Here is a 26,181-nt window from a genome sequence, read left to right on the forward strand (position 1 = left end):
TCCTTGTCTGGCCTTCAGGTGCTTTGGACAAAAGCTTCACCCCCTCTCTCTGTGGCAGCCCCTCAAATATTGGAACACTGCTATCCTGTCTCCCCTAGTCCTACTTTTCATTAAACTAGACATACCCAGTTTCCTGCAATCATTCTTCATATGTTTTCTCCAGTCCCTTAATCATCCTAGTTGCTCCTCTGCACTCTTTTTAGAGTCTCAATATCCTTTACAGATAACAGAGTTGGAAGGGACCTTGTAGGCCATCTAGACCAGTCCAGTCTCTTCTTCTTTTTTTTTTTAAAGTAATCTTTATTAGTTTCCGTCTCTTCTTGAAAGCCTGAAGTGATGAAGTTCCCACAACCTCTGAAGGCAACTTCTGTCCCTGGTGGATTGTTCTCATGGTCAAGAAAATTTCTCCTTATTTCTAGGTTAAATCTCTCCTTGATCAGTTTCCATCCATATTCCTCATCTGGCCTTTGGAAAATAGCTTGACTCTCTCCTCTCTATGGCAGCCCGTCAAGTATTGGAAGACTGCTCTCATGCCTCCCCTGGTCCTTCTCTTCACTAGACTAGCCATGCCCAGTTCTGCAACCGTTCTTCGTGTGTTTGAGCCTCCAGTCCCCTCATCATTCTGGTTGCTCTTCTCGGCGCTCTTTCTAGTGTCTCAACCTCCTTTTTATAGTGTGGTGACCAAAACTGTATACAGTATTCTAGGTGTGGCCTTACTGAGGCTTTATAGAGTGGTATAAATGACATCTGGCTCAGATAAGCACAAATGAAGTAAGAAGCAATTTAGGAAATTGCACAGTGCTTTTGCTTCCATGAATTAGATATTCAAAATGGTAGAAGCCTACTCTTCTGGGTTGACACCATTTCATCTGTAGGCATGGATCCACCTGCCCCAACCTGGTGACTCCCATGGTCATTGGGACTAGAACTCCTAGAACTGTTGACCCATGTGTCTGTGCAGTGGTGGGGTTCAAATAATTTAACAACCGGTTCTCTGCCCTGGTAGGCGTGGCTCAATGGTCATGTGACTGGGTGAGCATGGCCAACTCACTCAGGTCGATGGGTGCATCTTCGCCTTAGCTGTGACAATGTAATAAGGGTTAACCGGGGAGACAATTTCTGTAAGCAGGGCACAAAGGTGAGGCTAGAAACAACACCAGAATGTTTCCTTCCTGCCTTCCTTACAGGATTAGCCCTATAAAGTGGGGAAAAAACAAAAGGGGATTCTTCCAACAACCGGTTCTCTGAAGTCCTTATATATTCCAAATAAAACTAGAGTGGGACAAACATTGGGCAATGCTTGGTTGAAATTTGGCCCAGGACAGTTGGCTCACCTTTTAAAGAGTGAGGTTGAAGGAGGGAAGATGCTATTCCTCGAAATTCTGTCCCTCTTTCTTCAGCAACACAGCAGTTGGTAATAGCCCCCCGTTTACGTCCATCGGTAATAAAAATTAGTAAGGTTTGCTTGTCTTCTACCAGCTGACAGATGGCAGACTCCAAGTACTTTAGCAATAAAAGGAAACAAATCACTCGATAGGCATGTTTTGATAGGTAATGGTAGCAAAATTACAGTATCCTGAGACTTAACTTTTTATATGCCTAGTGCAGCTGCAACATCTGGAGAGTGGGTTTGTACAGCAGAGATGGGCAACGTTGGAAGGATGAGCTCTCTCTCTCTACCTCTCCTCCCTCCCTCTCCCCTCTCTCTCCCTGTCTCTGTCTCCCCTTTCTCTCCCATCTCTCTCCCTCTCTCCCTCTCCTGCCCTCTCTCTGTCTCTTTCTCCCCAGCTCTCTCTTTTCCCCGTCTCTCCCCATCTCTCTCTCTTCCATCTCTCTCCCACCCACCTCTCTCTCTCCCTCTCTCTCACCCCATATCTATCTATCTATCTCTCTCTCTCTCTCTCTCTCTCTCTCTCTCTCTCTCTCTCATAAAAGTTGAGTTGAGTTGGCAGGGCTGGGCTGGGCTGGGCTGGGTTTGGCTTGACTTGGCTTGCTGCAATGGTCTGCTTTTCTCTGGACTTCTGTCAGGCCTGTAGCCATCTTTTCTTTGGATCTTTGGCCTGGCACACTTTCTATTATTCTACTATGCATTTTCTATTGTGGGAAAATGGGAGGGGGGATTGTACGGAGTTAGATGATATGTAGCCATAGCAACATTCTTTCTAGAAAGCCAAGGTCATCCTTGGTCTTTGCACCTCTGCACCTGAGCGGAACTGGATGGGTGGAAGCTGCCAGTGTGGCAGTGGAAGGTTGGACCATCTGAAAGCTTCCAGTTTTCCCACCCAGTTGAAATGGGCTTGTGGGTGTGGGGGGCAAGATCTTGGACTTTCAACTGGATGGGGAAAACCGGGAAGCTTTCAAATTCAGGTTTTCCCAGATGTGCCAACATGGCTTTTCATAAATTGGAACTTTGAGCATGCTTTGCCTCAGACTCTGATTCAATTTTGGATGATATTGGAACCCTGACAACTTGGTTATAATGTGGCTTTGGGTGTTTAATTGTGGCTCCAGTGTATGCTGGTCTGTGACCATAATATAATAAACATTTTATTTTACTTGACTTGACTTGCTGCAATGATTTGCACTCTCTCTGGTTTCTTCTGTTCCCTCACTCTCATTACAAGAGGAGAAGGAACTATTTTTTTTTCAGATTGGGAAATAGCAGCGGTGACATCAAGTTAGATAAAGGAGATTATATGTTTGATATAGTTTGCAGCCTCTTTCGCTTCTCCTGCTCCCCTTCTCTCATTCCCAGATACAAGCACTAGACACGGATAAAGAAACCGAAATAATGGGAACAGAAAGTTATTTCTTTACTGTCAAATCATTTGAGCCTCTTTGAAAAAAAATATAACAGGGAGAAGGAAAAAAAAAAACCCAGCACGGCATTAATTGAATATTTCTAATGTAACTCTAGCTTTGAAGGAGCACTTTTATCTTGCCATTGTCTCAGCCTAGATCCTACAACAATAGATCTGTTAGTACTTTGCAGACAAAGGAATTGAAGGACATTTAAAGCTTTCCTTTGGCGCACGGCGTTTGGGAAATCTAGAATCCGAAGAAAGTACATTCATGATTTGTGTTCCCCCTTGACCTGCTTAGCTGGAGTCCCACGTCAAAATTTGTGGCTGTGTTTGCACAGCATGTGGAGTTGGGTTACCTGTTGACTTGTGGCTTCGTTTGTGTCTTAAGCATAGTATGTTCTATCAGGTGTATTGATGGTCCCGGGGTATTTTAAGGAACATGACAAATGAGATGTTGCAGGGACTGATTTAAACATTTGTCTAAACGCAGCCATTGAGAAGATGGATTAGAAGCATGGATAAAGCCATCACATCTCTTCCTTTTCTTTCTTTCCTTCTTTCTTTCTCCCTTTTGATGGGATTAAAGCTTGATTTAAATCCATGCCAAGGTCTTCTGTGCAAATGAGAATTTGCTGACCTGGGGTTTTTTTTCCTCTTAATTGCTTTGGGCTCTCCCCATGGAGCAAGAGACTGAGAGCACAGTGAATTAATTTGAGGAGATTGTAGCCACAGGAATTAAAGGGTAATTCTTAGAAATTAATGACAAATCTCTTCATGGATATATTGATCCCTTAAACATATTATTTGTTCAAGCAGAAAAGGGCTGCCTGCTGATTTTTGAGGGCTGTTCCCATGTCTTCCCATAGAGGCAATAGAGAGATTAGGCAATCGTTTGTCTGAAATGGCATAAGGTTTCTTGCCTGAGCAGGGGGTTGGGCTAGAAGGCCTGTAAGGTCCCTTCCAATTCTGTCATTCTGTTATGCTGAGCAGGAGGTTGGACTCTTATCCAGGGACGTGCAGTCAGGCGAGGCAGGGGAGGTAGAGTTGAGTTGAGTTGAGTTGCGTTTATTTATAGGCCGCCCTTTTCCTGAGGGGACTCAGGCGGCTAACAACTTATGGGAGGGGAAGACGTACAATAACATAGAAACACAGTATATAGTTAAAATCAAACAACATTCATTCAACATTCGGGCGGGGGCAAACTATGGTCTTTACCCCCAGGCCTGGCGGGATAGCCAGATCTTGAGGGCTGCGCGGAAGGTCTGAAGGGTGGTGAGGGTACGAATCTTCACGGGAAGATCGTTCCAGAGGGTCGGAGCTGCTACAGAAAAGGCTCTCCTCCGCGTAGTTGCCAGCCGGCACTGGCTGGCAGATGGCACTCGGAGGCCTAATCTGTGGGATCTTATGGGTCGAGAGGAGGTAATTGGCAGGAGGCGGTCTCCCAAGTACGCAGATCCACTACCATGAAGGGCTTTATAGGTAGTAAGAAGCACCTTGAAGCGCACACGGAGATCAACAGGTAGCCAGTGCAGCTCGCGGAGGATAGGTGTTATGTGGGCGAACCGAGGTGCACCCACAATCACTCGCGCGGCCGCATTCTGGACTAGCTGAAGCCGCCGGATGCTCTTCAAGGTGCCCCATGTAGAGCACGTTGCAGTATTCCAGCCTAGAGGTCACGAGGGCGCGAGGACTGTGTGAGAGCCTCCCGATTCAGGTAGGGTCGCAACTGGCCACCAGGCGAACCTGGGCAAATGCCCCCCTGGTCACAGCCGAGGTGGTGATCTAAGGTCAGCTGTGGATCCAGGAGGACTCCCAAGTTGCGAACCCTGTCTGAGGGGTGTAAATTTGGCCCCCAGCCTGAGCGTTGGAACACTAACCAAATTTTTGGGAGGGAAACACAACAGCCACTCGGTCTTTTCTGGGTTGAGTACAAGCTTGTTAGCCCTCATCCAGTCCCTAACGGCTTCAAGACCCGGCTCATCACGTCCACCGCTTCATTGAGTTGGCACGGGGCGGACAGATACAGCTGCGTATCGTCCGCATATTGGTGGTATCTTATCCCGTGCCTCCGAATGATCTCGCCCAGCGGTTTCATGTAGATGTTAAATAGTACGGGGGACAGGACCGACCCCTGCGGCACCCCATATGATAGGGGCCTCGTGGTCGATCTCTGACCCCCGACCAACACCGACTGCGACCTGTCCGAGAGGTAGGAGGAGAACCACTGCAAAACAGTGCCTCCCACCCCCACCTCCCGCAGTCGTCGCAGAAGGATACCATGGTCGATGGTATCGAAAGCCGCCGAGGGTCGAGGAGAAACCAAGATGGAGGCATGGCCTCCATCCCTGGCTCTCCAGAGATCATCGGTCAATGCGACCAAAGCGGTTTCTGTGCTGTAACCAGGTCTGAAGCCGGACTGGAAGGGGTCCAGGTAATCGGCTTCCTCAAGGACCGCTGGAGCTGGTAGGCCACCACCTTCTCAACAACCTTCCCAATAAAGGGGAGGTTGGAGTGGACGGTAGTTGTTAAGTACGGCTGGATCCAAAGATGGTTTCTTCAGGAGGGGTCTCACCACCGCCGTTTTAAGTGCGGCGGGGAAGTGCCCTCCCGAAGCGAGGCGGTAATAACCGCTTGGATCCAGCCCCGTGTCACCTCCCTGCTGTTAGCAACCAGCCAGTAGAGCCTCACCACTGTCATCATGAAAAGAAAAAGAAATATAAAAGGAAAAAGGCAAGAGCAGAGGTCAGGCTGAGCTAGTTGCTGCCAGAGTCACCGTGGATGACTCTGCTTAGTGCTTAACTGTTTAAAATAGCCTCTAAAAAAGCGCCCTCTACAGGAGGCAGGAGAACGACATGCCTCATCTAGTCTGACTTTGGGCGTTTTATGATCACTCGAGCAGAGTTAAGCAAGGGTTAAAAGCCGAAAAATTCCTGACGTAGTGAGGCATGTCGTTCTCCTGTGGGGGAGGGAGAAGAAAAAGAATGAAGGAAACTTTTCGCAAAGGAGAAAAACAAATGCTGTCGCTTTAAATCGGAACTGAGCATGCCTGGCTGTGGAATTCTGGGAGCTGAAGTCCACAAGTCTAAAATTTTTGAAACCCACCCTGTGTCAGTGCCTCACCAGCCATAAACCTCACCGCACACATGCTGTTATCCTATAATCCCAGATAAAGTAATCAGAGGAATGGTGTGCCTTCAGAAGTGGTGGATGCTTCATCACAGGAGAATTTTAAGAAGAGATTGGGTAATCAATGGTCTGAAATGGTGTAGGGTTTCCTGCCTGAGCAGGGGGTTGGACTAGAAGACCTCCAAGGTCTTTCCCAGCCCTGTTCTCTCTTGAATATTTTCTCAAGGACATAGAGTTCATCCCTTCTACTTGGTTGCCAAACTGACTTCTTTATTACATCCCCATTACTCCCTGGGGATTTCTTAAAGCAGAGAGCTGCAGATTGCTAATCTGTTTTTTACCTTCTCCTTCCCACATAAATCTAATGTACCACTTTACAGCATGGGTAAAGCCCAACTTCAGAGCTGGCCTTCTCCAGTTATGTTGGATATTTCCCCCTCTTTGGAGACTTCTTTTTCCACCCACAGGAAGATTGCTGAAAGCAAAACAAATTAAGCGGAGCCCAGGCTCTCCAAATTGCGGCACTGACAATCATCATTATTGTAATTGCAAGTGTGTGGAGCACTCTACATCCAGTGCATTTCACCCCCCCCACACACACACCAATTTTCATTTATTGGTCTTCTTAAATTTCATGCACTTCACCCAATAATATCAATGTAATACTAATGTGGGTAAATGAAGAGCGTTCCTCTCTTTTATGCCCACTAATTGGGGCAAAGGAGAGAGTTGCTCACTCTAGGAACTGGCCACCTTTCTAGATTACCTGGAAATTACAATCGATCTATGAATTAGCGGCTTTTATAACTGCAGCACATAACTCACTTTGCAAACCATCTGTTAGCCAGGATAAAGTTCAGGAATTGTGTTTGTGGCCTGCCAATGGAGCTGGCAGCAGATTCGGACAGTGAGGAGGTTGGGGAGGAAGATGGGCCAGTCCTGGAGTCTGGGGAAGGCTCGGATGAGGGCTCTGTGTCGGAGGCAGAGAGGGGGCCAGAGCCGTATGCCAGTTATCAACTGCCTTCGGAGTCGGACATCAGTGAGGCAGAAGAACAGCTGGAGCCTGTTCCCAGTGTGCGAATGCGCAGAGTTGCCAGATGAAGGGAACAGCTAAAGAACAGGGGTCGACTCAGGAGTAAGCCACAGGTGGACGATGATGGCCCCTCCCAGAGGGAATCAAAGAGGAGTGAAAGGGGAGTGGAGTTTTGCAGGAGACATTAGTTCACTTAATTGGTTCGTGACTCTCCGAGACTCCTTGCCAAGTTTTGCAGATCTCGGCCTGGCAGCTCTCCAAGCCAGATAAGTCTGTGACTGTAAATCCTCCCTTGAAAGACTTTGCTAGATGTGAATGAGCAGAATTCACAGTCAATTGATAAAAGGGGTGTTGTCGGACCAGGATTTGCTTCATGCTCTTGGGAAGCCTCGGTCAAAACAAACTGGATCAATTTGTTGTCCTTATTTTTGTGGAGGACGTGATAGCAAGCCCTACTCAGGTGACAGAAACCAAAGCATTGATTTTATGTATTTATTTAAGAGCAATGATGGCGCAAATGGTTAGAATGCAGTACTGCAAGCTACTTCTGCTGACTGCCGTCTGCCTGCAGTTCGGCAGTTCGATCCTTACAGTCTCAAACTTAACTCAGCCATCCATCTTTCCAAGGTGGGTCAAATGAGGACCCAGATTGTTGGGGGGCCAGAGGCTGACTCTGTAAACTGCTTAGAGTGGGCTGTAAATCACTGTGAAATGGTACATCTTATGTTATGCTATTGCTTCTTTCCCTCCATCCCTCCCTTTCTTCTTTCTCTCCCCTCCTTTTCTTCTTTCTCTCCCTCCCTTTTCTCCCTCCCCTCCTTCCTTCCTTGCCATGGTAGCACAATGGTTAGAATGCAGTATTGCAGGCAAACTCTGCCAACTGCCAGCAGTTCGATCCTGACCGGCTCAAGGGTGAATCAGCCTCCCATCCTTCTGAGGTCGGTAAAATGACGACCCAGATTGTTGGGGGCAAGAGGCTGACTCTGTAAACCTTAGAGAGGGCTGGGAAGCACTGTGAAGTGATTGCAACTCTAAGCGCTATTGCTAAGTGCTATTTAGCATATGGCAAAAATGTTTAAAAAGCACAATTACTTTCTCAAGGAGCAAATACGAAACTACTTACCCTAGTTACAAATTCAAAGGGAGACTACATAATCAATGCATGTCGGAGCTGCATACAGAGAGTCTCTGGATATGCGCGCAGAGGGCACTCTCCCCATAGTATGTTGCACTGCCTGCCTTCGAGCATCAACAACTACACTCCAAAGAGGAGAGCTTTTCCCATTTAAGGAGGAGACCAGCGTACCTGTCTCCCAAAATGGAATCTCATCCTCGGGTATCTCAAGGACCACAACACAGAGTCAACAAATCCTTCCACAATGGCATCCAATTGGTCCTTGTGATCTGCTGGCTTTAAACATGTCACTATGAAGAGACATAGTGAGCCTGCATCTGAAGGACGCGGTGGCTCAGTGGCTAAGACTGAGCTTGTCGATCAGAAAGGTCGGCAGTTCGAATCCCCAGTGCCCACATAACAGAGTGACCTCCCGTGACTCGTCCCAGCTTCTGCAGTTCGAAAGCAGGTAAAAAAATGCAAGTAGAAAATAAGACCACCTTTGGTGGGAAGGTCACAGCGCTCCATGCACCTTCGGCATTGAGTCATGCCAGCCACATGGTCACGGAGACGTCTTTGGACAGTGCTGGCTCTTCGGCTTTGAAACAACTTTAGGGGTCAGTGCTCATCTCCGTTTCAAAGCCGAAGAGCCAGCGCTGTCCGAAGACGTCTCCCTGGTCATGTGGCCGGCATGACTCAATGCCGAAGGTGCATGGAGCGCTGTTCCCTTCCCACCAAAGGTGGTTCCTATTTTTCTACTTGCATTTTTATGTGCTTTTGAACTGCTAGGTTGGCAGAAGCTGGGACAAGTCATGGGAGCTAACTCTGTTACGCGGCACTCAGGAATCGAACCGCTGAACTGCCGACCTTTCGGATCAACAATCTCAGCGTCTTAGCCCCTGAGCTACCTTGTCTGTATCAAAGAGGGCTCCATTTATATTCTGGGAATCACTATACAGATTGACTGTCCCATTAGCAGGCGTTGGAAGAATCCTGACAATAATGAACAAGTCAACTGTCTTATTTGCTGGCCTATCAGAGAGTATTCAATCAAAATGTAATTTCCCCACGCTCCCATTTAGCATGGAGAGAATATTCCTTCAAAGTTTTAAATGGACTAATTAAGGGGAAGAAATACAGGGAGGGAAAATTATTAACATATAGGTTTAATAGGAAATTATTGAAGCGTATTAATAATGCAATAACCATTTTTTCTAACAGCTGTCTGTTAGTTTGCAGGCCGGGGGTAATTAATTAGCCACAAAAAGGTTATTCAAATTGGGTAACTGGGTTAAAACAAGGAGACTTCTAAAGATTGTGGACTGGGGTGTGACAAAGGACACCGTTCCAATATTTTACCGGCAAAAAAAAAAAAAGATGAAAAATCTCAGAAATGGTGATGCCAGGAAAATTACATGGATTTGATTATGCAACAAAATAGAGGGGAATGTTTGTGCTCAGGGTTGAAATGAATTGTTCTTGATGTACTCTGTGCTTGGTTTCTTGCTTTCAGATGTTTCATGGCCCAACTTGGTAACATCATCAGTGCTAGAAGGAGTGGAATTGTGGAGGAGGGAGCAGGGAGAAAGAAGAGGGAGAGGAGGAAGAAGGGAGAAGAGAAGGCGAAGATGAAGATCCTTGGTACTCTCTGTGCTTGGTTTCTTGCTTTCAGATGTTTCATGCCCAACTAGTAACATCATCAGTGCTAGAAGGGATGGAATTTGTGGAGGAGGGAGGAAAGAAAGAAGAGGAGAGGAGAAGAGAAGGGAGAAGAGAAGGACGAAGATGAAGGATCCTTGGTACTCTCTGCACTTGGTTTCTCTTGCTTTCAGATGTTTCATGGCCCAACTAGGTAACATCATCAGTGCTAGAAGGGAGTGGAATTTGTGGAGAGGAGGAGGAAGAAAGAAGAGGAGGAGGAGGAAGAAGGGAGAAGAGAAGGACGAAGATGAAGGATCCTTGGTACTCTCTGCACTTGGTTTCTTGCTTTCAGATGTTTCATGGCCCAACTAGGTAACATCATCATGCTAGAAGGTGAGTTTGTGGAGGAGGGAGCAGGGAGAAAGAAGAGGGGAGAGGAAGAGGAGGGAGAAGAAGGACGAAGATGAAGGATCCTTGGTACTCTCTGTGCTTGGTTTCTTGCTTTCAGATGTTTCATGGCCCAACTAGGTAACATCATCATGCTAGAAGGGAGTGGAATTTGTGGAGGAGGGAGGAAGAAGAAGAGAGGAGGAGGAAGAGAGGAAAGAGAAGGACGAAGATGAAGGATCCTTGGTACTCTCTGCACTTGGTTTCTTGCTTTCAGATGTTTCATGGCCCAACTAGGTAACATCATCAGTGCTAGAAGGGAGTGGAGGTTTGTGGAGGAGGGAGCAGGGAGAAGAAGAGAGGAGGAGGAAGAGAAGGGAGAAGAGAGACGAAGATGAAGGATCCTTGGTACTCTCTGTGCTTGGTTTCTTGCTTTCAGATGTTTCATGGCCCAACTAGGTAACATCATCATGCTAGAAGGAGTGGAATTTGTGGAGGAGGGAGGAGAAAAGAGAGGAGGAGGAAGAGAAGGGAGAAGAGAAGACGAAGATGAAGGATCCTTGGTACTCTCTGCACTTGGTTTCTTGCTTTCAGATGTTTCATGGCCCAACTAGGTAACATCATCAGTGCTAGAAGGGAGTGGAGTTTTGGGGAGGGAGCAGGAGAAAGAAGAGGAGAGAGGAGAGAAGGAGAAGAGAAGGACGAAGATGAAGGATCCTTGGTACTCTCTGTGCTTGGTTTCTTGCTTTCAGATGTTTCATGGCCCAACTAGGTAACATCATCAGTGCTAGAAGGGAGTGGAATTTGTGGAGGAGGAGGAGGAAGAAAGAAGAGGAGGAGGAGGAAGAGAAGGGAGAAGAGAAGGACGAAGATGAAGGATCCTTGGTACTCTCTGCACTTGGTTTTCTTGCTTTCAGATGTTTCATGGCCCAACTAGGTACATCATCAGTGCTAGAAGGGAGTGGAGTTTGTGGAAGAGGGAGGAGGAGAGAAGAGAGGGAGGAAGAGAAGGGAGAAGATAGGAGGAAGAGGAAGAAGAAGTGTAGGCCCTTGGTACTCTCTGCACTTGGTTTCTTGCTTGCGGATGTTCGTAACCCAACTAAGTAACATCATCAGTGCTAGAAGGAAGTGGGCTTTGTGGAGAGAGAGGAGGGAGAAAGAGAAAGGAGGAGAAGAGAAGGAGAGGAGGGGAAGAGGAGAAGAGGAGGATTAGGGGTCCAGCTTGGTGATTTTCTTGCAGATATTTCATGACCCAACTAAGTAACATCACAGTGCTAGAAGGGTGGGTTTGTGGAGGAGAGGAGAAGGAGAGGCAATAAGCTTGAATAATTGCATTTGGACTCTGCTTCTACTTCTCAGGCTCTTGCCTTTCTCTCTGTAAGCTACCTGACCTCTTGATCCTTCTTGAAGTTGCCATGCTGGGCGCATCAATTCATTTTTTCCTTCTGTGCATCTGTTGCCAAGGCATCAAACTTAACACTGGAAAGGATGTTTGAACCTCCCTTTGGGTCCGGTCGTTAAGTGGGTAAGAATGAATCCTGTTGCTCGTACTGAAGCATCCAGGGAATTTGACAGATTAACAGATGAAGCTCCCACAACTTTTGAAGGCAACTCCTGTTCCATTGGTTGATTGTTCTTACAGTCAGAAAGTTCCTCCTTATTTCTAGGTTGAATTAATCAATAAGAATAGAGCTGGAAGGGACCTTGTAGGTCATCTAGTCCAACCCCCAGCCCAAACAGGACACCTACACCATTCCTGACAGATGACGGTTCAGTCCCTTCTTGAAGCTTCTAGTGGAAGCTTCCGAAGGCAACTTCTGTTCCATGGGTTGATTCTTCTCACTTTCAGAAAATTCCTCCTTGTTTCTAGGTTGAATCTCCCTTGGTCAGATTCCATCCATTGTTCCGTGTCTGGCCTTCAGGTGCTTTGGAAAGAGCTTGACCCCCTCCTCTCTGTGGCAGCACCTCAAATATTGGAAGACTGCTATCCTGTCTCCCCTGGTCCTTCTTTTCCCTAACTAGCCATGTCCAGTTCCTGCAACCATTCATCGTACATTTTAGCCTCCAGTCCCCTAGTCATCCTTGTTGGTCTGTGATGAAGGTCCCATAACTTCTGAAGGCACTTCTGCGCCATTGGTTGATTGTTCCATTGTTAGAAAGTTCCTCCTTGTTTCTAGTTGAATCTCTCCTTGGTCAGTTTCCATTCATTCTTCCTTGTCTGGCCTTGGGTGCTTTGGAAAACAGCTTGATCCCCTTCCTCTCTGGGGCAGCCCCTCAAATATTGGCATGCTGCTATCCTGTCTCCCTTTCTCCTTCTCTTCCCTAGACTAGCCATGCCCAGTTCCGGCAACCGTTCATCTTATGTTTGAGTCTCCAGTCCCCTCATCATCCTGATTGCTCTTCTCTCACTATTTCTAGTGTCTCAACATCTTTTTTTTATAGTGTGACCAAAACTCTGGATGCAGGATTCTAGCTGTGGCCTCACTAGGACTTTATAGAGTGGAATTAGTTGATCTTGATTGTATCGCTCTTTCATGCAACTTAGGATTGCGTTGGTTTTTAGCTGGTTGTCCACTAAGACTCCAGATCACTCTCACTGCTACAGTCACTGCTATTGTTTCAAGAATTGTTGCAAGATGTATGGGAACCCATTTTCTATTTTTTTTTAAAAAAAATTAGCTTCCTCTTGCTAGTGAGAAGAGCTTCTTGGTTAGGTTGAAGCAAAGCGCTTACAGCGAGCGGCATTGGGCCGGTTCATCCTGGTTCGGACAGAGTTGGTAGTGACGGTGGCAGGAGGCTCTGCCCACCCACTCAAGCATCATCACAGATGCTCTGTATATGCGCACAAGTCCTCTGCATGTGCAAAGCACTGCTCGCGAGCAAAGCAAACAGCACACACCATGCTCCATTCCAAATTAATAGCGAAGATTAGAGCATTCCATGCCTGGTTTACAGAGAATATTTCTGCCTTGAGTCTTTAGCTGCTGTTGGGGAGAATTAAGATCCCAACTGGTTAGTGTCTCCTCGTTGGCTAATCCATTCCCACTTGTGTAATTATCGTGCTCCAGCTAGACTTACACCCTGTTTTAATGGGTCCCCCTCTTTGTGATGGCGAAACTTAGCTTTAGGCTATGAATTTAAAAAAAGCAGGAGAGGATGCGGCTTCTAGGTTAAAGATGGAGGCTGCTGTGTGTTAGTAGGGAAAGCCTTAGCACTGGAGGAGCTTAATGCCAAGCTGTTAACTTTATGGGTGTGGGAGTGTAGATGAATGAACAAAACAGTAGAGTTGAAAGGGAACCGTAGGTCATCGACAGTGAGGACAATCAAGCCATGGAACAGGAGTTGCCTTTAGGATTGTGGGAGCTTCATCCCTTGAGGCTCCCTTCCAGTTTATTCTTGACTGATTGATTGATTCAATCTAGAAATAAGGAGAAATTTCCTGTCGGTGAGAACAATCAACCCATGGGACAGAAGTTGTGGGAGCTTCATCCCTGGAAGCTCTCAAGAAGAGACTGGACTGCCATCTGTCAGAAATGGTGCAGGTCTCCTGCTTGGCAGGGGGTTGGACTAGATGACCTTCAGGTCCCTTCCAACTCTGTTCATCTAAAAATAACCCATACATGACCCTTTTCTCGTATTTTTCCGTGCTCTGTCACTCCTGTCGCTTCATCAATCTGCAAGGCAGCTGTGAGGATTGCCCAGAAGATTCAGTTGCCATTCAGAATAGACTACAATTAACAGAGTTGAAAGGACCTTGTAGGTCATCTAGTCCAACCCTCCCCCCCGCCCAAGCAGAGACCCCATACCATTCCTAACAGATGACAGTTCAGTCCTCTTGAAAGCTTCCACACTTCCGATGCCACTTCTGTCCCATGGTTGATTGTGCTCACTGTCAGAAAATTCCTCCTTATTTCCAGGTTGAATCTCTCCTGGGTCAGTTTCTCCTTATCCTTGTCTTGGCCTTCGGGTGCTTTGGAAAATAGCTTGACGCCCTCCTTTCTGTGCAGCCCCTCAATATTAGAAGAATATTCATCAATATTCATGACTGGGAGAAACATGGGAACAAGGTCAGCCAATGAATAGACATAGCAATTAAGTCAGCCAATGAGAGCTTAACAGATCTGAGTTTGTGCAGAGAATTGAAACAGAAACTTAAGCCGTCTGCTGCTCTGAGAATAAACTAGCAGTCTGTCTGGCTTGTCTGCTGAAATGAAGCTAATGCTTGTGTTTGCCTGTAACTCTCCGCCTTGTGTTTACTTGAAGAACCACCTGTTGTATTGTACATTTATTCATCTATTCCTATGTATATAAAGAAGTTAAGGAATCCTGCTGAATCAGTTTCTGTGGGTGCTTTCTGATTTGAACTTATGCAACAAAGTTTTGACAAGACTGTTCTCCTGTCTCCCCTGGTCCTTCTCTTCACTAGACTAACCATACCCAGTTCCTGCACTGTTCTTCGTATGGTTTAACCTTCCAGCCGCCTACTCATCTTGTCCGGTGATTTATATGAAGGCAGTTCAGCTCACATTCCCTCTTCCATCCTCCCTTTAGATGGATCGGGTTATTGAAAGTCGTGTTTTTGATTCAGTTTGAAATTATTTGGACACGGTTCATGGAGCCGACGATGGCTCGGCGTGCAAAGACAACCTTTCCCCGAATTAATTGAAAAATGTAAATCAGATTGGACGGGAATGCTTCTGAAAACCTTTCCAAATTGATTCACTCTCCCTCTAAATTGGGTTTGGAGGACGCTTCTTCTGCTCAAGTTGGTTGAATAATCTTGTTATTCTTTTATTTATCACCAAAGCATTTTTTGAAATATTGTTGTCGGGAATTACATTAGAAATAGAATAACATAGTTGGAAGGACCTTGGAGGTCTTCTAGTCTAACCCCCTGCTCAAGCAGAGACCCTATATCATTTCAGACAGATGGTTCAGTCTCTTCTCGAAAACCTCCAGTGATGAAGCATCCACAACCTCTGAAGGCAACTTCTGTTCTACTGGTGAATTGTCTTCACTGTTGCTTCTCTCCTTGAGTAGTTTCCATTCATTGTTCCTTGCCCTGCCTTCTGGTGCTTTGAAGAGTAATTTAAACCCTCTCTTCTTTCTGGCAGCCCCTCAAATACTAGAAGTTCTATCATGTCACCCCCCTAGTCCTTCTAGACTAGACAGACCCAAATCCTGCACCTGTTCCTCATATGTTTTTTGTCTCCTGATTGCTCTTCTTTGCAAGTTTTCCAAGTCTCAATATCTTTTTCTTGTAATGTGTTTGACCAAACCATTCCAGTGTGGCTTTTTCCAAGGCTTTATAAAGCGGTACTCAAAGTTGTTTTGAGGGCAAACTCAGAAGACGTAGGTACCTGGCCTAGAGAATCGCCAAGAATCAGAACCACAATTGTGACATTCTCTTCCTCCTCTTTTCTTCCTCCTCATCTCCATTGTTCTCCTCCTCCTCCTCCTCCTCCTCCTCCTCCTCCCATCATCATCATCATCATCATCATCCAAGCAAAAGAGGGCAGCACAATTGAATGGATAACATCCTCTTCATTTTCTCCTCCTCCTCCTCCTCCTCGTCATCATCATCATCATCCAAGCCAAAGAGGCAAGCACAATTGAATGGATATCCTCTTCATTCTCTCCTCCTCCTCCTCCCCTCCTCCTCCTCCTCCTCATCATCATCATCACATCATACAGCCAAATGAGAGCATGCAAATTAAATGGACAACTTCATCATCATCATCAACGTCGTCATCATCATCATCATCATCATCATCTAAGCCAAAAGGGGCAACACAATTGAATGGATAGCACCCTCTTATTCTCCCTCTTCCTCCTCCTCCTCCTCCTCTCTCCTCCTCCTCCTCCTCCTCCTCCTCTCATCATCATCATCATCATCTAAGCCAAAAGAGGGCAAGCACAATTGATGGATAACATCCTCTTCCTTCCTCCTCCTCCTCCTCCTCCTCCTCCTCCTCCTCTCCTCCTCCTCCTCCTCCTCCTCATCATCATCATCATCATCCATCATCATCATCATCATGCAAGCCAAAAGAGCAGCAAAAAAACCAAAAAAGTCTGGCATTTCTAGGGGGGAAATCCCTCTGATTTCCTGCCATTTCTACTTGTCTTTCTCCAAGTGTCTTCCTTCCACTTCGCGGCCTTCGCGGCCAAAAGAAGGTGGGGATTTAACAGGGACCGTCAGCCAGAATCCACCCACCCACCTTACTCGAGAATTTGGCTGTTTCGCTCTGGAAGATTTCCCTCCCCCTCCCCTCTCTCCCAGCCCCCAGGACCCTGCCTCACCTAATCCCACAATTGAAACCCTGCAAATAATGGTACTAATCAAGGTGATGGAAGCTTTTGGAGCCAGCTTGCTCCCACCGTTAATGAAAATATGGAATTTAATTCATAATAATCATCGTCACACAACGGGGTTCCAATATCCATCTTTGGCTCTGCGAGGCCAATTATTTGCAAAGTGTTTGACTGAATTCTGCAGATCCCCCTCTCCACCTCCCACCTATACCCCCCCTCCCCGCCACCCACTTTAAGCTGTCTGCCTAAGCTGCTCCGTGTCAGATATTTACAGAGGAAAAAACGCACCTCGCGCACATTTCACGGCGATGGGCACATTCATTACGGATTAGCTTTTGATTACAGTGTCTCCAGCAGATTAGCAAGGCTGGGTGTGCTATTATTTCCCCCCACATTTTTCTCTCTCCTCTCTGTCTCTCTTTCTCAGTCTGTTTATCTCTGTGTGTGTGTCTTTCCTCTCTGTCTCTCTCTCTCCTCTCTGCTCTCTTCTCTCTCCTCTCTCTCTCTTCTCATCTGTTTCTCCCTCTGTGTGTCTCTCTCCTCTCTGTCTCTCTCTTTCTTTCTTTCTCTCTCCTCTCTCTCTTTCTCTCTCCTCTGTCTCTCTCTCTCTCCTTTCTCTCCTCTCTCTTTCTCTCTCTCCTCTCTTTCTCCTCTCTCCCTCCTCTCTCTCTCCTCTCTCTCTCTTCTCTCACTCTGTCTGCTTCTCTTTCTCCCTCCTCTCTCTTTCTCTCTCCCTCTCTCTCTCCTCTATGTCCTATCTCTCCTCTGTCTGGTTCTCTTTCTTCTCTCTCTCCCTCCTTCTTCTCTCCTCCCTCTCCCCTTCCTCTCTTTCTCTCACTCTGTCCTGCTTTCTCTTTCTCCCTCCTCTCTCTTTCTCTCTCTCATCTCTCTCTCCTCTATGTCTCTGTCTCTCACTCTGTCTGGTTCTCTTTCTCTCTCCTCTTTCTCCCCCCTCTCTTCTCCTCTTCTTTCTCTCTCTCACACACACAGTCTTTCCTTTCTCTTTCTTTCTTTTCTCTCTCTCTCTCTTTCTCTTTCTGTCTGGTTCTTTTCCTCCCTCTCCTTTCCCTCCTCTCCTCTCTCTCTCTCTCTTTCTAGCTCTGTCTCGCTTTCCCCTCTTCCTTTCTCTCCCTCCCTCCTCTCTCTCTCTCTTTCTCTCTTTCTCTTTTCTGTCTGTCTGTCTGTCTGTCTGTCTCTGTCTCTCTGTCTCTCTGTCTCTCTCTCTGTCTCTGGCTCTCTCTCTCTTCCCCCTCTCTCTCTCTCTCCGATCTCTCTTCTCCTCTCTCTCCCTCACTCTCTCTCTCTCGCTGCCTGGCATGCAAATATGCGTTTTCCATACATTAAAGCAGAAACCAACAGCCATATTTACTTTTCAAAAAGCCGCTCATTTTCAAAGAGAAAGCCATGTCTGAAGCCGAAGCAAGGTCATTTCCCAAGGATGACTCTGGATTCGGAATTGATTTATTTATTATTATTATTTTTCTACTGGCAACTTCTAGAAAGTGGGACACAGCATCAACAAGAGATTTTTTGAGAGGGGGGCGGGAACCTCTCTTCTAGCGATTGTTGTTTTGGAAGGAGTATGAAGTAGTACAAGCGATGCGCTCACGAACTGGTGGTTAACCATAGGATCCCACCACTGGCTAAAATATATGATGAATGTCCAGGAACTGGGCATGGCTAGTCTAGAGAAGAGAAGGACCAGGGGAGACAGGATAGCAGCCTTTCCATATTTGATGGGGTTGCCACAGAGAGGAGGAAGTCAAGCTATTCTTCAAGGCACCCGAAGGCCAGACCAAGGAATAATGGATTGAAAATGAACAAGAGAGATTGCAACCTGGAAATAAGGAGGAATTTTCTGACCGTGAGAACAATCAACCCATGGGACAGAAGTTTTTGGAAGTTGTGGGAGCTTCATCCCTGGAAGCTTTCAAGAAGAGGCTGGATCTGTCAGAATGGTGTAGGGTCTCCTGCTTAGGCAGGGGGTTGGACTAGAAGACCTCCAAGGTCCCTTCCAGCTCTACCCTGATTGATTGATTCAACCTAGAAATAAGGAGGAATTCTGACCATGAGAACAATCAACCCATGGAACAGACATTGCCTTTGGAAGTTGTGGAGCTTATCCCTGGAACTTTCAAGAGAGACTGACTGCCCTCGGTCAGAAATGGTGTAGGTGTCTCCTGCTTGGCCCGGGGAAGGGGTTGGACTAGATGACCCACAAGGTCCCTTTCGACTCTATTGTTATCCGCACCGTTTTGCATTCGTCTTTCAAGGGAGCCGATTAGCATTTTCCTGCCTTTTGAATAGCAATCCAGGCCTTCTTTGAGATGCTTTTTTCTGAATTCATTTTTTCAAAAACCCGCAGCACCATCTCTCCTTTTGTATTCTCCACATTCCTCCGTCCAATTGATCATATCAATGTTCTCTTTCTGTGGCCGGCCGTGCATCCTGCTGGTGTCGTCTTTGAGCCGCCAATGATCTTTTGGGGGTCGTTCCTTTGAGTGGGAAGCCAGCGGAGTTCTTTACAATGGTTGCTGTGGCTTTTTTGGGGGTGGGGGGAGAGGGGAAAAAAGAACCAACGTTTTGTGCTGTTATTGTCTCTCAACGGATGTGAGAATGGTGAAAAACGGCCTTGGAAAAGATGTCGTCAGGCCTGGAAGCTGCGTTTTACATGTGGGCCTTCCGGCCGCGACATTTTCTGCTGTAGGAAAATGGGGAGGGGGGGGTGTTATATGGAGCCGAGAGAGCCGAGGTGGCGCAGTGGTTAAATGCAGCACTGCAGGCTACTTCAGTTGACTGCTAGTTCTGCAGTTCGGCTGTTCAAATCTCACCGGCTCAAGGTTGACTCAGCCTTCCATCCTTCCAAGGTGGGTGAAATGAGGACCCAGAATGTGGGGGCGATATGCTGACTCTGTAAACCGCTTAAAGAGGGCTGAAAACCCTATGAAGCGGTATATAAGTCTAATTGCTATTGCTATATAGACCAGGGATGGCAAACCTTTTCAGCACTAAGTGGCCAAACCAGAATGCACAGGCATGTGAGCGTATGTGCCTGCCAGAAAGCTGAAGACTAGCTGGCTGGCCTCCGCATGCCTATTTTCTGGCTGTTTTGGGCCATTTTCTGGGCTGTTTTCAGCCCATTTTGGGGCTGTTTTCAGGCTGTTTTTGACCTGGAAAATGGCCCAGAAAATGCCCCCAAATGGCCTGAAAACGGTCCAGAAAATAGTCCAAAAACAGCTCCGAAAATAGCCCCCAAACAGCCTGAAAATAGTCCCAAAATGACCTGGGAACGGCGCAGAAAACACCTCGAAAAATGGCCTGAAAACGGCCCCCAAATGGCCTGAAAACAGTCCAGAAATAGCTGTTTTTTTGGGGGGGGGGGGCTGTGAAATGCTCGGTCCTTGAGGGTTTGTGAACTGAGTTATTTTCTTGCAGAGTTTCACAACCAACTAGGCAACAACATCAGTGCTACTTAGAAGGGAGATTGGGGAGTCCCTGGGTTCTCTGAGCTGGGTTATTTTCTTGCAGGCACTTTGTGATCCAACTTAGATAACATCATCAGTGCTAAGAGTGGAGATTGTGGAGGTCCTTGCGGCTCTCTGAGCTGTGCTTGTTTTCTCAGAGACATTTTGGACACAACTAGGTACCTCATCAGTTCTAGAGGGAATGGGGCTCTCAAAGGCTCACCACCTCCAATATACGCATACCTGAGCATCACAAAATAAATAAATAACTAAGAAACTATGCATATACACACATATATTATATGAAACAGAGAAACCAATACAGTCTCTTCACCATGTGTGCATGTACATGGAGAGAGACAACGAATCTTGTGAGTTTATCAGACAGATGCCATAGGGAACAAAGCTCTTACAGAATCTGGGAGTCCTGCAAGAATACTTCAAAAACCACTCCCAGAGGGGAGGCAAACAGAAAAGACCATGAAGTGGCTGTGTGGGGTCTCTGACAATGCGTCGAGCTTTAAGTACATAGCACTTATAAGCAGTGTCCCGGATAACGGGAATATAATCTTCTCCACTGTCCTCACCACTCTCTGTAGGGACTTTCTATCTGAGACACCTGCGGCCACCACACCAAGCAGGATGCAGTTATTAAACTGCTTCCATGTAAAAGTGGCAGGATAAAAGGAGAAAGATGGGCTTCCTCATCCAATGCAGGCTGGAAGAGATAAGGTGAGCAAATTAGGAGGTGTTTTGCTTTGATAACATTACATGTTCAAGAAAAATATTAAATCACACTCCTGTTGGGATTCTGGAGTACGAAGCCTCCCTGAATTGCAAACAAACCCTCCGTGGTTCAAAATATTTTAATTTTTAAGCTAATATAGTTCAATTACTAGAAAACTGCTGTCGGTTGCTACAGACTGCTAGATGTTAATGAGCCTCAAGTTGTTGGCGGGGTTGGTTTGGCGGGGGTTTTTTTTGTGTGTGTGCTTCTATTAATACTTTTGGTTATTAATACATTTGCAAATGTGTTTGTAGCACGAAGGGAAGATGTGTCGGAGAATTTCAGGCTTGGGTGGAAGCACAGAACTGGTTTCTCACGAAGCGGGTTGAGTGCAAACAGATGTTTTCTAATCGCAGAATCTTCTCAGGATTAGAAATGGAGAAGGTTGTGTGCGACTATATTTAGAGGTGCCACATCGGTTCTAATTTGGGGTGCAGCATTTATACTTTTGTGTCTTCCAAAGCGCATTTCCATCTACCGATTTTAATCCGCAATTAAAAGCAAGAAGGAATGGGTATCCAGACGCCTGTTTGCGTCGAGCTGCACAATTTAGAATGCGTTTTATTGTCCAACACACCCATGGACCTGACTTGTGTGGCTAAACAGAGAGGGGAATGGTGCGGTGGCCTAGAGGTGGCGCTCTCGCCTCACTAATCAGGAAGGCTGTGAGTTCGATCCTAGCTAGAGGCAGATACTTTCTCTCTCTCTGGGCCCAATGAGAATATCGATCGTGCTGAACAAACTCCTCATTGGCAACATGAAAGGCATCCGGCCAATAAACACTCAGCTCCATTCAGTTGCACAGAATCCACCTTGCAAGGGATTATGGTGGGATCTTCACATTTGGTTCGATTCAGCATTTGTCTCAGAAGGGCAAACCAGAATGTTTCATACAGATAGTCTCTCCTTACCCACAATTTATTTAGTGACCATTCCTGCAGCATCTTGCAGCATCACCACAGTCACATGATCAAATTCACCACTTGGCCAACTGAACTGACTCATATTTATAAACAGTTGCAGTGTCCTGGGGTTACATGATCCGCTTTTGCGACCTTCTATCAAGCAAAATCAACAGGGAAGCTAAATTCACTTAACAACCACCTTAACCGCAGCGATTCACTTAACAAACGGGGCAAGAAAACAGGGCAAAACTCACTTAACCAATGCCTGCTTAGCAACGTAAAGTTTGCCTCTGTTGTGGTCGTACAGTCGAGGACTACCTGGGCTGCAGATTGCAACGCAGGCTGGGTATTGTGGCATTTAAAGCCTCAACGCCTGCGAAGCGCTCTAGTTTTGGAAGCCTGTTTAATCTTAGGACAGTTCCGTCCTATCTTTCGGCACACCAATCTTTCTTGTGAAACATCTCCAGTTTCTATTTTCTGAAGCTCCGCTCTTGTTCTGCCGTAGGAGAAGGATCCAGAGTTTTCCCAACTCTAAACGGGGGTCAAGTTACAGTTAACACCTGAAAAAAGCTGTCTTTCTAACTAAACCCAGGCTGCAGCTGTCAACCGGCATAAGGCTTATTTAATTTAATGGTTCACCACATGGAGGATAACTGCCCCACATAGCTGAGCGAGCTGAATCGCAATTCATCCTGTTGTTGGATTCCTGAGTAATGTGCCTGTTTCTGTCACGGGGGTGCTGTTTGCGAAAGCCTTCCAGATTTTCCGTGGTTGTGTCTTCCATTCCTCACTTGGAACAGTTAGATCTGTGGCGCCATGACAAAATCCCATCTCCCGTTCAAAAGCTGTATTGTGTTAGGAGTTTTCTCTGCACAACCCTTATCAGATGTGGCATGCCTTTGTCCTAACTAGCACCAGTTTGGACTGGTGGGTCTTTTAAGATGAGTTCCTTGGCAGTTTAAGAAAGTTTTTGTGTCAGCTTCCCTAAAGAAGAAAGATGGATGGATGAAAGGGAGGGAGGGAGGAAAGGGAAGGGAAGGAGGAGGAAGAGAGAGGGGAGGGGAGGGAAAAGGAAAAGAAGGGAAGGAGGAGGAGAGAGGGAAAGGAGGGGAGGGAAAAGAAGGGAAAGGAAAAAGAAGAAGGAAAGGAAAGGAAAGGAAAGGAAAAGAAGGGAAGGAGGAGGAGAGAGGGAAAGGGAGGGGAGGGAAAAGAAGGGAAGGGAAAAGGAAGGAAAGAAAAGAAAAGAAGAAGAAGGAAAGGAAAGGAAAAGAAGAAGGAAAGGAAAGGAGGATAGGAAAGAAGGAAAGGAAAGGAAATTTCTTCTAAGTAGATGTCTTTCTTATTCTATACCTATAGACAGATTCTTGCCTAACCAAAGCAGCCTACTACCTATGTGAAGCCCTTTCTGGGAACTATTAGGGAGGATACGTCTTCACCCTCTTTCTCTCACACAAAGCTATCTGAACTTAGTTGGCTCCTACTCCTCTGAAATGCAGCCTCTCCATCCCGGGAAACTGGACCACATTCCATAAGGCTTTGATCCTCTCTGTTCCCCCCCCCCCACACACACACATCCTTCTCATTGCAATCTACCACTTTTCGATTTTGTCTGTGGGTTTAGCCTAATTCCTGCGTGCGTTCAAGAGGTTTCCGTGGAACTGCACAGCAGTAACTGAAAAATGGAAGCCAACATTGGCAGTTCAGAGCAGCGTGGATCTTGTGACCTAGGCTTCCCCAAAAAAGCACAAAGCAGATTCCTGATCCCGACAAAACCCCTTTTATTCAACGAATGTGAATTCCTCTCATTCACCTTCAGCCAAGGCCTGGCAAACAGGACTTTCAAAGGTGTATTTATGACTACAGACCTATCTAGCTTGGGAAAGATGACATGTAAATATTTTTCCAAATGAGGTGGTGTGCAAGGAAAGACTGGGCACAGAGTCTCTGAAATTCACGGACAGATCTTCACACTCCTGAAATAAATGAACAAGATGAATTGTCTCCTGCAAAAGCCCACTCCAGCAAAGTCCTTTCAAGGGCGGATTTGAAGTTGGGAAATCCCAATGAAAGCACTTCTTAAATGTTTCAAACCCTCCCGTAATCCCTAGGAAATATTTTTCCACCTCCAGTCTTTCGGTTGGAAAACACCTTTCATTGCAACTGTATGTGCACAATACAAAATTCTCATCGCTCTACTTCCCACCATCCATATCTCTTTCTCTTTGCCTCTCTCTCTCTCTCTCTCCTCCCTCTCTCTCTCTCTCTCTCTCTCTCTCTCTCTCTCTCCTCTCTCTCTCTCTCTCTCTTCATTTTTTAATGGTTTCCCCTTTTTTATATACTTCCTGCAGCTGTCTGGTCCCCAAAGTAACCACTCTTCGCTTTTTCCTTTCCTTCACACTCACTACCTCTCTACATGTCTTCCACCAAATGGTTGGGAGGGTTATTTTATCGATCCATATTTTTTTTTTGCGGTTTATTTTCTTAAGTGGAAAAAGGGAAAAGAAAAAAGAAAACATCCTTACGTGCCAAGGGAAAAATGAAACCAGCCAGCGTTCTCTAATTTTGCACTCAGGTTCCCGTAATAAGGCTGATAGGTATGAAATCACTCACAGTGTTGGGGGAAAGCCCTTTAGGGTAGTCTCTACCAATGGACTGAAACTGATGCGGGAGAATCAGCAGGGAAAAATGACTGTCACAACTTCTTCCCCTGCACATCAACCTTCATTTGTGAGATTTTGGACAAGATGTCTACCAGTCTCCTCCAAAAACAGTTTTTTTTGTTCTTGACTTCCTCTTGATAGAAGGGACGTGGTGGCCCAGTGGCTAAGACGCTGAGCTTGTCGATCAGAAAGGTTGGCAGTTCAACGGTTTGAATCCCTAGCGCCGCGTAACGGAGTGAGCTCCTGTGACTTGTCCCAGCTTCTGCCAACCTAGCTTGAAAGCACATAAAAATGCAAGTAGAAAAACAGGGACCACCTTTGGTGGGAAGGGAACAGCGTTCCGTGCGCCTTTGGCATTGAGTCATGCTGGCCACATGATCCTGGAGACATCTTCGGACAGCGCTGGCTCTTCGGCTTTGAAACGGGAATGAGCACCGCCCCCTAGAGTCAGGAATGACCAGCACAGATGTGCGAGGGGAAAAAATCCTCCTGATAAATCAGCCTGTTCCTCTCAATCCTCCTGATTCACCCAAAGGTGCTTTTTCAAAAGGCAACTGGACTTTTTGCTTGAAGACATTTTGCTTCTAATCCAAGAAGCTTCTTAAGTTCTGACTGTCCTTGAAGTCATTTGCTTCTCATCCAAGAAGCTTCTTCAGTTCTTCAGTCACATAGACCATATAGAGCCGAGGTGTGCACAATGGTTAGAGTGCAGTACTGCAGGCGACTTCAGCTGACTGCTAGTTGCAGTTTGGCAGTTCAAATCTCACCAGGCTCAAGGTTACCTCAGCGTTCCGTCCTTCCTAGGTGGTGTAAAATGAGGACCCAGATTATTGGGGGCAAGAGGCGATTCTGTAAAATGCTTAGAGAGGGCTGTAAAAGCATCTGTGAAGTGGTATATAAGTCTAAGGGCTAGTGCTAAACAAGTTCTCTTTGTTATGGGAACCATCTGCCTTCCTCTTCACACCTGTTAAGATGTCCTTGAGAAGTTTCCAAGACTCTCACAAGCCTCAGTGGAACTGCAGAAGTTTCATTTTCTCCAAACTAACCCATTCATAACCAACACTTCCCCTCCCTTACTCTAACGACCAAGTTGAAAGGAAGAGTCACGTACCCGTATCCAAGAAGCGCCTTCAGTTCTGACTTGTCCTTGAATATGTTTGCTTCTCATCCAAGAAAAAGCACTTTGAGACAGCCTGGATGACTAAAAATTTCCACAGACACATCCCTAATTAAGTGATCTTCAAATGTATGAAACATACCAAGCAGGGTCCTTTCCTGTGATTGTCTCCTGTGTAGCAAAACCAAAGATTAAAAACTGGCATACTACTCTTGTGTAATGATTAGATGTTTTTGCCCCCTAAATGATCAAGAGGATGGGCTACAGATATTCAGGATAGACAATCTTAAGTGAGTCAAAAGTACCCAGTTTGAGTTATCATGCTGGAGCACTTGCATAAATGAGGGGTACAGAAGGAAGAAAACAAATTAAATTTAAATTGAGAGTTAAATGAAGGCAGGTGTCAATAAATTAAATCTGTTACGATTTTTCTCCATTTATTGATATTTTGGAATGGAATGGAGATTAGATAGAAATAAAATGGGATGGAAAGGAATGGAAGACACTATAAAATGGAATGGAATGGACATAAAATAGAACAGAATTCTTTATTGACCAAATGTGATTGTACACACAAGGAATTTTTCCTTCAATTGTATCAAGAATTGGAGGCGCACCTGTTGTGGGCCCCAGGCAGCCAGAAGAGCTGGCAGCAGATTCGGATAGTGGGGAGGTTGGGGAGAAATATGGACCAGTCCTGAGTCTGGGGAAGACTCTGCTGAGGGCTCTGTGTTGGAGGCAGAGAGGGGGCCAGAGCCCTATGCCGGTTATCGCTGCCTTGAGAATCACACATTAGTAAGGCAGAAGAACAGCTGGAGCCTGTTCCCAGTG

The 26,181-nt window shown here is 46.2% G+C and overlaps 1 protein-coding gene across 1 annotated transcript in view; it reads left to right on the top strand.

The window, feature by feature from the left end:
* Window positions 1-26,181, top strand: part of ASTN2 (astrotactin 2) — a 139,305-nt gene that overhangs the window by 56,625 nt on the left and 56,499 nt on the right.

The sequence above is a fragment of the Thamnophis elegans genome, chromosome 16, assembly GCF_009769535.1.
Source record: "Thamnophis elegans isolate rThaEle1 chromosome 16, rThaEle1.pri, whole genome shotgun sequence".
In the NCBI taxonomy this organism is placed as follows: Eukaryota; Metazoa; Chordata; class Lepidosauria; order Squamata; family Colubridae; genus Thamnophis; species Thamnophis elegans.